Genomic DNA, 13,831 nt, shown 5'->3' with positions numbered 1-13,831 from the left:
GGCCTCTGTGACCCTCTGGTCTAGTTCCCTGAGCCCAGCCCCGTCCCAACTGGGCCCTGGTCCATCAGGCCTGCGCCCATCGTTGGGTCCAGAGGCGGGGTCCTCGCCGCGGGGGCGGTCCCGGCCACTTGTCCCCCCCGGAGGCCAACGCTGGAGCTCCAGGTGGCTCCCTGGGGGTCCAGTCGAGACCGGTTGGCGTCAAAGGTAGTCGGCCACTCCTGAGCCCGTCGCTGACGTACTCCAGGGATGCCGTACCCCGCACGGGCCGCGCCCACCGTCATCCAGGTAGGACGAAGGGGGACACCGAGACCACCTCCAACCACGTTGTGACCTGTAGAGGAATAAAGGGGGACAGTTTGTTCTAATGTCCAGAGGACGGTAGTGGTTGAGAGCCCAGAGTTTGAGCTTGGGAAGGCAGATGGGGGAACATACCAGGACGGTGTGAACCCAGAGCCCCTCGCGCTCCTCGCCCCGTCACGGGGTCAGCGTGCGAACTTCCAGAACCCAGTAGAAGTTCTGTTCTTCAGAGCGGACGATGGGGTCTATGAAGGAGATTGTAGGCTTCCACAGACCTTAATCAATCACGAACCCACTTATATAGATGAAACCATACGCAACCATGTACTATACAACATATACCCATTTCAACCATTTTCCCAATTACACAATAGAGAATCAGTTGTACTCTGACGTCACTGCAGTCCGGTTTAAATGGCATCAGTCACATTCCGATATTTCTCTAACAACCAAGGTCAACATGTCCGGAGTGACTGTGATTGATGCCCGGCGTCGTAATGGATACGGTGCGTCCTTTGAAACCGTTGTTTGAATAAACATTCCACTTTCCATTTTCTAACAGCATTCGTATTCCCTCTTAGAAGCTGCGTGCTTCCATTTGTTTTCATGTTATGACTGCTGCCTGCCAGGCCCTGAACAGTCCTTCACCAGCCAGGGAGACGTTTCTGGAAGGCTTTCTGGATGGCTCCGTAGGTAGGACTCCGTCATAATATATACAGAGCCAATAACAACACAGGTTATTTTATTCATTCCCGATATTTATTGGAATAGTTTTGCTCTTGTAAGACTTGAAAACAAATATTTAACCAAATGAATTATACGGTTTGAAAACTTCTAATACCATTCTAAAACAGTCGTTCTAGAATCGAGTGGTTCATTCGTCACCTAAACCACCCATGACAAACAACAGATACGTAACAATGCATTGCACCCTGCCTTCGCTCGGCATCAATGCACGCACCAGTGGCATCATTTCTGCGCTCATCGTCAGGGCTCCATCTCTCATCGCTGTCACCTACGGTGTTATTATATTTTTAAGATGAAGCCATTTAAAGGGATCAAGTCCCCAAGACGTCAGCCACCCAGGTAACCATCTCCTCTGGGAAGTGGCTTCGCTACATAATTGGTGGGTGGAAGGACGACCGGGGAGGAATAATGGTGTGGAATACATGTTAGACCTGCACCTTGGTGCTCATATGAAACACGATCAACCTCTCCTTTTAGGGACACATCGTCATCGCAAAGGTCAACAAGCTCTATGAGCGTCTTGTGTTCAGGAGCTTGTGTACCGGATGGGAGAGAGAAGGTACCATGAACTAGAACAACACGCATGCACACACACGCAAAGACCATGATTAAACTTAATAATAACTTATCTTATACCACTTATTACTTATTATACCACTTATTAATTAAAACGGTTTCACAAAATGTGGATTAGGGCTACTGTTTGTATTTGGGAACTTTGAATATTAGCATGGCTATCACATCAATTATCATTATCATCTCAATTATCATTACATTCATAGTGTAATGGTACGTTAGATCAAAATCCCTGCAGGGACATCGAAAACAGATTTGCATTGTTTCTAGCTGTGCTTCTCCTGGGTAACCATAGTTAGGAGATTAACTAGCTGACATGATGCGACCTTGTTGTGATCTATAGCCGCTCTCCTCCCTGGCCTGTGTTGCAACTCTGACTGGGAGATCACCCGATCTAGTGTCCTTTAATAATTCAACAGCAGCTCTATTTGTCTCATGTCTTCCAGGTGTCCAGGTACAATGTATTCATGAACGATGGCTCGGGGAACTGTCGCTTTATCCCACTCATAATTACTGAAGCTGTGTGATTAATTTAAAACCCAAGGTTTTTAACACAAATTTAGTTATTATCATATTATAATTTAATCACATAAACAAATGGGTCAAATAAAATAAAGGTATTATACGGGATTTTTTGGTACTTTTAATTAGTTACCTTAAATATATTCAAAAGACTATTAAATTAAGTGAAAAAAGTACAACTTTCCTCACTATAATATTAGCATTTTATTTGCCAAATGTATTGCTTTGGTTTCATCAGATGGTGTCTCTGTGGATCTTGACGGTTGTGCTTCATGTTGTTCCACAATGTGGGATCAATCGTTTCAAAGTCAACAACAGGCCAACGCAGCAGCAGTGCACGTGTGGATACCTGGTTGCCACGGGGAACCGGAAAAAACCCAAGCCACTCTGCTTTGATCATCTGCCTTCTTACGGCTTATTCCCCATGGACTCTTCCTCCAGAGTGTTATTCCACCACTCACATAAATACTATTACATGTTACACTCCTGTTAAAATCACGACACAACTATTTTTGTTTGGATTGGACCAACAAACAATGTCATTAAAGTCAGATGAAGGCTGCATCTGCTAGATTTATGGAAATATTCTTAATAAAGAAGAGAGAATACGAGGCGGCAGAGTCACGTTGGGTCGCTCAGAGCTCATGGCTCACCGTGAGATTAGCCTCCTCTTATTGTCAGATCAGCCACATACCTCTGATTCAATGTGCTGTGCTAATGACACGCTAATAGCTAAGGTACATGACAATAACGATGACGTCGTCATTGGCTAACACACAGTTCACTTTAAACGTTTATTTTGAAAAATATATATTTTCTTATTTTAGAACAGCTTTCATTCGAATGCAGACCCAAAACAGGCATACATTTAAATTTAGCTGGTCTGTTGTCTATTGTAACTGTACATTCGCTTATCCAACAGTGAAACCTGATCAACGGGTAGATTGCTCCTAATGTACAGAGGTTATGACAGAATAGTAAACAACCCTTCAAACCTCCCAACCCATAGTTATCAACCACCTTCAACTGCTATCTGGGCAGTTTACATTAGCAAGGAACACTTGTCAAATACAGAAACAGCCATAGGAGTGGAGGGTTTCAACTTTAAAAAACAGCACTTGGTCTGATTTCATAATCATACCTCTATTTCAGATGCTTTCTCTTTCTCACGCACGCACGCACGCACGCACACACGCACGCACACACGCACACACACACACACACACACAAATTCAATCAGCCGGGATACAATTAGACCTAACCTCGTTTTTAACATTTAACAAAAGACACAGAGCAAGCAAAGAGGTTTCTAGTCTGTGGCATGGCACTATTGACCCTGGAAATCAATCTGGATGGAGCCAAGGATTTAAACTAGATTTAAGACCAGATCGCACATGCCTTCAAGACTTTTAATGTTTTACATACACCGTTTTGAGACCAATCCATCAAACGTAAGCATACTGGAAAAACATTCTTGGGAGAGGAACTTTCTAAATGTGGTGACACAGCAAAACAAAGGGGCACTCTATGCTCACCAGAAATCTGGTAATGTTTTAGTGACTGGCCCACCCAGGCTCTTCGTGTAAGAAAGACGCAAAGAGAGAGAGAGGGGGGAGAGAGAGAGAGAGTGAAATGGAGAGAGAGATATTGAGAACAAAGTGTGTATTTATCAATTACGAAAGGCCTTGTCTTTGCAATGACAACAACCCATACGTGAAGTACACTGAATTAACTCCCTTTAGTTGGAAGCATGTGGTTTAGATTTATTTTAGCCTTAAGAACACGTATTCAGCTGTGTGTGTGTGCGTGTGTGCGTGCGTGTGTGTGTGTGTGTGTGTGTGTGTGTGTGTGTGTGTGTGGTGTGTGTGTGTGTGTGGTGTGTGTGTGTGTGTGTGTGTGTGTGTGTGTGTGTGTGTGTGTTTCTTTTGGGTCTTTGTATGGTAGCCCTGTGTATGTGTTCTTCAAATGGGTGTACACACATCTCTAGAGGTACTTGAAGGATTTCAGGGGGTACTTACTACTATACTACTAAATAAGGCAATAATACAATTGGTTAAATATGTGTACCACCTCATTAAAATGTAATGAAATCTGAATACTATTCAATAAATCTTTCTACATATTTGCACCAACCCGTAAATGTTCATGTTAATAACAAACACATACGTTCTTTATATTCAATCTAATTTTTTGAGTCCCAAAAAGGTTTTGTATTGGCGAAAAGGGGTATTGGGCAATATCTAAGAAGGGGTACATTCATAAAAATAGTTTGTAAACCACTTTTGTACAAGACCTGGTTCCCCCAGGGACTCAAACTGGCTTCAGTTACACCTGCTGCTACGTGGCTCAGTCAGGCCAGCAGACAGCACCCGACTGAGCCAACCAGAGGAACCCGCAGCCAGCCTCGTACCAGAGGAGAGAAAAGACACCATATGTCAGGAGTCAGGAATTCAGGTGAGACGTAAGCCAGGAAGGTTTCATTGAGCAGGATGCTTTTGCTCGACAACTAGCACACAAAACAATCAAACAAACGGGGTACGTACATAAAGAGGGGCTTCTCTTCGGCTCAGTTCCATATTGTCGGGCTTCCAATGGACACTTGAGGAGAAAAAGAGTGTAAGTTAGAAGAAAGGATAGCTGCTTCAGACAGGTTATTCAAAGTAAGGAATGAATGTTGATTCGGAGAGCTAAAATAACATAAAGACCAAGACCTAAATAGCTTTACTTTAAAACTACATGGATGTCTATCCACACGGAATCCCCGTTCAATTATGAGATTAAAACATGCTGTTGGCATGTGACATCACATCCTATAGATTATATAGCCTGTGAGTGACCTCACCTGGCACCGATTTCAGCCAATCAGAAGAGCAATTACAATAACCTGTTTCCTTAGAAAATAGCTGGCTCTGGCCAGGAGCTTTGACTTTAGTGTTTGGTTTCCCCTCAAGTACTTTAAAGTAGAAGACTTAGTCAGGACTTATGCCTCGGACTCTGTATTGGTTAGATGAATAAACCGTGTAAGCCCCTTTTTAATAGAGCACTTCTACCTTCCGCCTGGAAGGTTCATGTGCTTCTAATTCTCGATGTCACTGAACTGAATCATTACAACGTGGGCTCGGAGGCAGCAGACTGAGGTCCGGGTAACCGAAGCCCCAGCCGCCACACACCTGATCCGCCGTGACTTCACTCTCAGCTGGGAATGTGTGCCTGGCTTCAAAGTGGTGTCGGCTGCACAGGACGGGCCCTGGCCGAGACAATGGCGGCCGTAAGCTAGCCTGGCAGCGCTCAGACGTATGGGGCCTATCTGTGATGCTGATAGAGGTGCGCTGGAATAAATCTCTGAATAGTTGAAATGCACGTGCAGCACTGAGGCAGTTGCTGGTATCTGGACGGGCAACATGTGGTTCATGAAGACCAGAGGACCAGGAATGTCTTACAGCCAGTCGTGGTATTTCTCGTGATATCCCTAGGCTGTGTTTCACAATATCACTGTCTTGTCAACTACTTACTCGTAATAACTATCGGTTTTATATATGACTTTATTTGGAACATATGCATATTATGACAACCGGTCAGCAGAAATTGAAAAATCAAAAATAAACTAGAATTAGTTGTACTTTGAGTTATTAAGTACAGTTAGACTGTACTTACAATTACAAAGTATCACTATTCATTCAGTGAACATTTTGGGTTAGTAACACAAAGCACAAGTCATTCTGCACAACACAACAACAGTAAGTATGAAAACATAAACCATACAGAATGTTTTATGATGGATTTCAAATATTACTCCCTCCCTGTAGTGGTATGCTACTAGCCTATTAGTTAAACCAAACACCCCCTAAACTTTAAAGCACATTTTATTTAACTTATATTGGAGATTGTATAATAAGAAAACAAATTATTATCAATCATGTATGATGTTATAGGATCATGTCAGAGAGTGAAATGATACACCACCCTTTAAGGCCAATTACTCAGTCTTTTTTACCTCTCTTGGCGGTGTAACTGCCAAAGCCACTTAGTAGTGACTTTGACAGTTACACCATGTGACCATATATTTTCTGATGGGAAAGGTTGAGCAGAACAACTCGTTCCTCTCTTGACATATCCACATAAGGCAAGCATGCGATAATCATGTCCTTTCACTTCCACATTGCCCTTTTAAGAATGTACGATCCTATTTGTACAAAAGACCGGCGATCAGTTCAAATTAAAGTCACAATACTTAGGAGAGGTCCCTCCCCAGTACAGAGGATAGCACTGCTCTACTCAGCTTTACAATGCGTTGGGACCAACAACACGAGCATCCATTACTGCCCTCAGGTATCCCAGATATTTTAATTAGTAACCGACCACAGTATTTGAATTGCTAGTACAACGTTTTGTTACATGATTACAGGCCTAATATTTTCCCACACACACGCACGCACACAGTTATACGCGCACACACGCACGCGCACGCGCACGCACACGCACACACACACACACACACACACACACACACACACACACACACACACACAACACACACACACACGTTGAATGTTCCAACATCTAGTAAGGCATTATCAGACAATTCACTCACTTCACCTACACCGTAGTCCAAAAAATCCTAGTCAATGTTGGCATAGTTGCCCTGTACTGCGACCATGCGACCACCTTTTACTAAAAAAAAAGGAGGTTGGCAACGTGTTTGCTTACCATTTACCTGTTGGGGTCCTAAATCCGTCCCGTCTCTGGTCGGCAATATCACCACCACGGTCCCTCCGTCCCGTCTCTGGTCGGTAATATCACCTCCACAAGACCACTGTCCACCCGTCCCGTATCTGGTCGATCACCTCCAACAGATCACTGTCCCTCCTTCTCTGGTCGGTAATATCACCAACTGGATCACTGTCCCCCCGTCCCGTCTGTGTTCGGTAGAGGGGTGCCTTTTCGGTGGCCGAATAGTCCGCTAAACTTCGGCTGCTGTCTCACTGGTGTTTCCCATCTGTTTCCGTTTAGTTGTTTTTTTCCTATCTAACGTAGAAAGTATGTGGTTTCTCCTCAGGTAGAGTCAAAGCTACAGTTGTGTAGCCACCGGTTCTTTTCCATTGCCTATTATTTCTCTTCTGGTCCAGCCCCTTCTCATGCCCAGACCGTAGTAGCCTCGTTGCTCCCAGGCGTTCAGAGCAAACGACGGAGCGCCGGGACGGGATGCTCCGGATGAGCGTTACTGGACAGAGACAGGGCGGGTCATTCAGTTAGTGGAGTTAAGAGCATTGCAGTGAGATGAGAGACAGGAGGCGGGACTTTCAATAAAGTTATATTGGTTTCCAAAAAATGTTGGAGATATTGCTGTCGGTTTTTTTCGAGTTTTGCGTCCAAACTTAATTTGCATACAGCTTTTCGTTTTTATTGTGCTGATGTTCATCTTGTTATTCCTGTCGCTCAGGGGACCTTTTACTCGCGTACAACTCATAGGAATTAAGAGACCGGAAATTGTGTTTTGATAGAGGGATAGCGCTACAAGGATCCTTTCTCAGCCTAGAAGCAGCACCAAAGGGAAGATTGCCGACGCTGCCAAACATTGGCCGCGGGACCGGCGACTAGGTGATGTTAAATATCGTAATCATGATATGTGCACAAGGAAAATAAAGGACATACAGTACATGAATACAATGACAATGGACACACACAAAATCTAAAGTTTGTGCTATAAAAGTCACAAACAGGACTAAATCTATCACACCTGTGGCCACACACAACACACACACCACACACACACACACACACACACACACACACACACACACCACACACACACACACCACACACACACACACACACACACACCACACACACACGCACACGCACACATGCACACACAAGCCTACAATACACACAAAGCGTGATTTGTCGCCTACGTCGATAAACAAAGAATATTGTAAACTATATTTAATATTGGTTTAACCCATATTTTAACTGCCATCTTCCCAAAGTGGTTGGTTAATTATAGCCTAACAACCTTCAGGTCCTTAAAGCAAGGAGACCCGAAATCACACAATCACCATGGTCTCTACCGCCATCTATAGGAAAAAGTTAGTAGTATATCTATTAATATCCATTAATAGCCTACATAATAATACTATACTGCCATCCTTTAGTTAAAACTAATTTGTTCCTTAGATGGGCCTACATTAGATAGTATAATACCCGTTTGCAACTTATTGTTTAAAAAAGTTTACAAAATAAGAACAGTTCAAAAAAGTGTATGTCATTTTAGTAAACCTCTCCCATTTGTGAGCTAGTAAATAATATAGGCTATGTAGAGAGTATCTCAGACAAAAGAAAAAATTATGCATATTAAAGATATTATAATGCATACCTAAATAAAACATCGTTCACACATGTTATTTAAACCTATTTTCTCCCTGATTAAAGTATTCAACTGAAACCCTGACCCTAGGAAAGGAATCTAATCAAGTCAAATTTAATCTAATAAAAACAGCCTACAGATGGCGAACACAGTCTGGGTAAAAACCGCTTGGAGTGGAGCATGCAGCTGAGCCCTGCATGTTACCGAGCCAGCGTGACGGGCCTGGGGTTGCGTGTGATGTTTACAAGGAAACAAGGCCTCAATGCAACTGACTGGAAGTTCATTATTCTGCAGACCCCCTAGAGTGTCGTCAATGTGGCAGAGACGGGCCATGACCCTTGACCTCCTCATTAGAGACTTGAAACACAAACAAACAGACTCAATAGCACTTACACCGCTTGTGTTGTGTGGGATAACACATCTCCCCGAACCAGTATTGTCAAAAAACAGAAATGTTAGGTGTTCCCATGAATGCTGTGAAGAGAACTCGCCTATTGGTCAGTGAGCGACTGTTACAAAACATACAATCAAATATTCGTTAACTTTGTTTTTTTGTTCTTAAGTAGACAGAAATATTTGTTGTGGTAATTTAACAGATCCTCAAAAATAATGGGAGCTGAACAATCAGCTTGAGCTTGAGCTTGAATTAAACCCTCAAGCATACTTAGCCAGTCACAGAACCAGATCTGTAAGCACAAGATTAGGGGATGTGACTTGTGCAATACTTTAGTTTACCTTAATAGAATATTGTTGCATTCTCTGCAGTGTTCCAGCATGTCTCTGAGTATTCAATGTAGGCAAAGAAGAAAGATAAATATGAAAAATGTGTGTGTTAGTGCGTGTGTGCATGTGTGTGCATATGTGTGTGTGTGTGTGTGTGGTGTGTGTGTGTGTGTGTGTGTGTGTGTGTGTGTGTGTGTGTGTGTGTGTGTGTGTGTGGTGTGTGTGTGTGGTGTGTGCGTGTACGGGTTCTTCTGTGTGTTGTGTGTGTGGTGTGTGTGCGTGTGTGTGGTGTGTGTGTGTGTGTGTGGTGTGTGTGTGGTGTGTGTGTGTGTGTGTGTGTGTGTGTGTGTGTGTGTGTGTGTGTGTGTGATTATGTAGAGAACCAGGCTATACAAACACAAGATCTTGGGATTAATGAATTGGATAACTGCTATGTTTGCGGAAGTATTTCTTATCCTGAAAAGCCTATAAACATACTTTCACAGGTTTTGCATCCAGGTGTCACTTAGTCAAGGCAGTTAAAGTTAAAACAATCAAACAAATGTATAGTAGGCCATACATAATAGGAATAATCAATAGCCAATAGCCTAGCAAGCTGGTTGGGTAAATAAATAAATAAAATGTCTTTCCTAATATAGGTTTTTTATATGCTTGTTCCACAAAAAAATAAACTCAAATAAATAATTCGGAAAAATCAATTATTCCAAATATTCCCCAAAAACCCTTAATCGGTTTCACATTGCAAACCTGCACACAAATGAATGAAATCCATCATAGATCGAAACAAGTATGACGTAAACAAAGAAACTGCATTCTAATTTCTCCTTTTTTTGGTTGTTGCAATATTAAAGACACCATGGCAGCCTCATGTCCTAATCGCATGGACCTATAAAGAAATAATCGCTTGCATTAGCACGGCACGGAACGAATGAGCAGGTCGAGTGTGGCGTGCAGCCTGCATTGTCGCGGTTCTCCTGCGCATGGCGCAAAATAATAAGGCGAAAGGATTCCAGAGCGACTGCCTACATATACTTGAGATAATATGCTTCCTGGGGTATTTGTTTTTTCATTGTTTGTAGTCTCACTGTAATGAATATACTGTAGTAACCAGCTGTTAGTTGTATTGCTTTATTCTAAAGCCATACAAGACATAGCTAACACAATAGCCAAACTAGCTCACTGAGTTGACGTATACCATGTACACAGCGACCACACATTGGCGATACAACACTACGCTGCACTGCCTTATCCCAACACAAGAACAAAGGAAGGGTATCGACCATCAGACAGTAGTCTGAACCGATCGTGAACTCCTCATGGACGCCCTGGTCTCTGAAGAAATGGAGGGGATCTGCGTGATGCCAGACATGACCATCAAGACCGAGCAGACGGTGGGCGCGATGTCAGAGGAGGCTGGTACCCAGAACGTTGCCATGGGGATCAAGTTCATCCTCCCCAACCGCTTTGACATGAACGTCTGCTCGAGGTTCGTCAAGTCCCTCAACGAGGAGGACAGCAAGAACATACAGGACCAGGTCAACTCTGATCTGGAGGTTGCTTCTGTTTTGTTCAAAGGTAAAAACCGACCAGGCGAGCATTCTGTTGCAGTTTACAACCTCACAAGCAATATGCTTTCACTTGTTTCGCTCTATCCACTTTGTGTGAGTGTGAGTAATTACTTAGAGAACGGGGCCGTGCAAAAGCAAGATTTTAAGCGATTAATGAATTGGATAATTACTATGTTGGCTGAAATTTCCCCTTTTTCCCTGTCTGTTCCAGCGGAGTGTAACATCCAGACTCCCCATCACCTGGGATACACGTGCGCCATGTTAACCCCGTCCACCACCAAGCACTTCTCCCCCATCAAGCAGTCCACCACACTCACCAACAAGCATCGTGGCAACGAGGTGTCTTCTACCCCTCTACTGGTGCACTGTAAGTATACGGAGGGCATGTGTTAGATTACTTTGTAATGATAAGTCCAATTTCAGCTCCGACAACACTTTATCTTTGTCTTCCAGCATTATCGATCCATCAACTGGCTGCACAAGGAGAAATGGTGTTTCTAGCGAGCAGAATCGAACAAGGTAAGCAGCTATTGTATAAGTTATTCAACACCTTCTCGTTGCTAATGGAATCGGCCTTAACAAACTCAAGTAACCATGGGAATTTAACATTTCTCTTTATCCTGATATAAATAACTTTTAATCTAGAGTGAGGATTTAAAGTTTAACGACATAGTGTAGAGGTTTCCTGGAATACACGGTTTTTAGGTTAATGTCCCTGTAGAGTAAAATATATATTGCATAAATGTAAGTAGTACCCAATCAAGTGATGTAATAAGCTGATCATTATTTTGCACTATCAGGTCAGGTTGCCTCCTATATGAAGACGTGTTGCGATGGTAACCCTGATTTATTTTTCCTTCGGTGACTTGTGTGGATCCCAGAGACTGTGATAAACCTACAGGATGAAGAAGGCTTCACGCCCCTCATGTGGGCCGCTGCACACGGACAAATAGCTGTTGTTGAATTCCTGCTCCAAAACGTAAGGGATGAATCATTTTAATCACAGCGCAGGATTCATCTACCGATCCTTGTCAGTACAATTCCGCTTAAAGCTGCTGTAGGAAAGCAAGATTCTGATGTGGTAAAGAGAGTGAGCAGAAAAAAACTGAAGAAAGGAAGAATTTGAAACTAAACAACCTCAAAATCATCCCTTCCCTCTCAGCTGCCTCCGTCTCTTAAGTTTCTCCACCTGCATTTCACACATCTGTGATTGACATGCAAGATGGATCCCGGAATCAATCAGGGGCAAAAATCCAAATCCATACAGAAGCAGGCGCAGTCTGCTAAAACAGATATTCTCAGAGTGCACATCATTCAAATGGCTAACCGATGGCTCAGGCCATTCCTAACAAATTCCTCTAAAATAACAGCTCTTAAATTGTACCTACAATACTATTCAACTCTGAATGCAGTCACTAACATGAATGAGTTCAAATTTTGACCATGCTATCTCACTCACAAGAGCCCACCTGTTGTGTTCCTCTTAGGGTGCGGACCCCAACCTCTTGGCTAAAGGGCGTGAAAGCGCACTGTCTCTGGCCTGCAGCAAGGGCTACACGGACATCGTGAAAATGCTCATCGACTGTGGGGTGGACGTCAACGAATACGATTGGGTAAGGCTCCATTCGTCTGCAGTTCACTCAGCAATAGAAGACAAACACCACTTTTAGTCAGAGACGTAGCATTCACCTTGGTGTTAAAGGTATGTGGTGGTGTTCCACAATTGATCTGTAGTAACTCTGCTCTTTTATTCAGAACGGTGGTGCCCCTCTGCTCTACGCAGTTCACGGGAACCACGTCCGCTGTGTGGAGATACTGGGTGAGCTGACGCTGTTCATTGTACCAACAGGAGACTATGATGCAAGATATCGCCCAACGGCACTGATTTGTAAAATCTCCCTTCGGGAGGGATGTCTCATAATCAGTTCACTATTGATATCTGATTGAAGCTTTGTGATAAAGGTCCATAGATGCAGTATAATGTGAATGTCAGTTATGTACTGGGACTCTGTGTTCCAGAAAGTGGCTCGGACCCCACCATGGAGTCTGATTCAGGATTCAATGCCATGGATATGGCCGTGGCTATGGGCCATAGGAATGGTACGTAAATACAATATATACATCTATATACATGTTGTGTATAACCCTATATTTCTGTAGGACGTATGTGTTAGAACAATAAGAAATGCAAATGTCATTTTCTGAATAACATGATATCAATGTTGTAGCTTTACAAAGGCAGTCCACATTAAAGGCACCACAGAGAAATGTGTTGGGTCTTTCTCGATGTATAACAATAACGATTTCAACCTGTCTCTTCCAAGGGCTGATCAGGCAATAGCAAAAGCAGGGCTCAATAGATGTTAGCAGCTGTGATACATGGGGCTACCATGTTACTGACAAACTGAAAACAAGACACTAAATTCCCTTGCCCTTGACAGATCTTTCTCCATCAGTTCAACAGGTGATGGAAGCCCATTTACTGAAGCTACTGGTGGCGATCAGAGAGTGACTCTGGACGAAGCTCTGAAGTTACAGCTAGTCATACATGTCTGTCAGCTAGACATAAAGGACCAGACCTGGCGATGCTGAAGAAGTCAAACATTGAAGGATACAATGTTTATCACTGTGTCAAACAATGGGAAACGCCATTCCTCACTCCACAACAAACTTTGAAACCACCGGTTCAAAGTCAATACTAGAAGGGCCATATATTTCATTAATGGCCATTACCCAGGATTCCCCCTGCATGAATCTCTTGTGAATAGGTATGTGGAGTTGATGATACCTCCTGTAACAGCTCTGCTCTATTCACTGATTTAAATAAGGGCATTCAGTACCTAACTTTCAGAACATGGGCAGTACTTTATACTTTAATTGATCCTCTATTTATTGTTCACCGTGTGAATAGAGCAGAGACGGTTTTAAATAGGGTAGGAGGATGGCTAATAAAACATGTCTAAACGGCGGAGAAGAAATGACTATACTGCATGGTTTGAAGAGCACATGCTTAGCCTTTTCAACCAATGCACAT

General features: G+C 43.2%; 1 pseudogene; it reads left to right on the top strand.

The window, feature by feature from the left end:
* Nucleotides 1–10,242: 10,242 nt before the first annotated feature.
* LOC130380655 (ankyrin repeat family A protein 2-like) lies at nt 10,243–13,396 on the top strand (annotated as a pseudogene).
* The last annotated feature ends 435 nt before the right edge of the window (nt 13,397–13,831 follow it).

The sequence above is a fragment of the Gadus chalcogrammus genome, chromosome 4 (genome assembly GCF_026213295.1).
Source record: "Gadus chalcogrammus isolate NIFS_2021 chromosome 4, NIFS_Gcha_1.0, whole genome shotgun sequence".
In the NCBI taxonomy this organism is placed as follows: domain Eukaryota; kingdom Metazoa; phylum Chordata; class Actinopteri; order Gadiformes; family Gadidae; genus Gadus; species Gadus chalcogrammus.
This window is presented reverse-complemented; position numbering and strand designations above follow the sequence as displayed.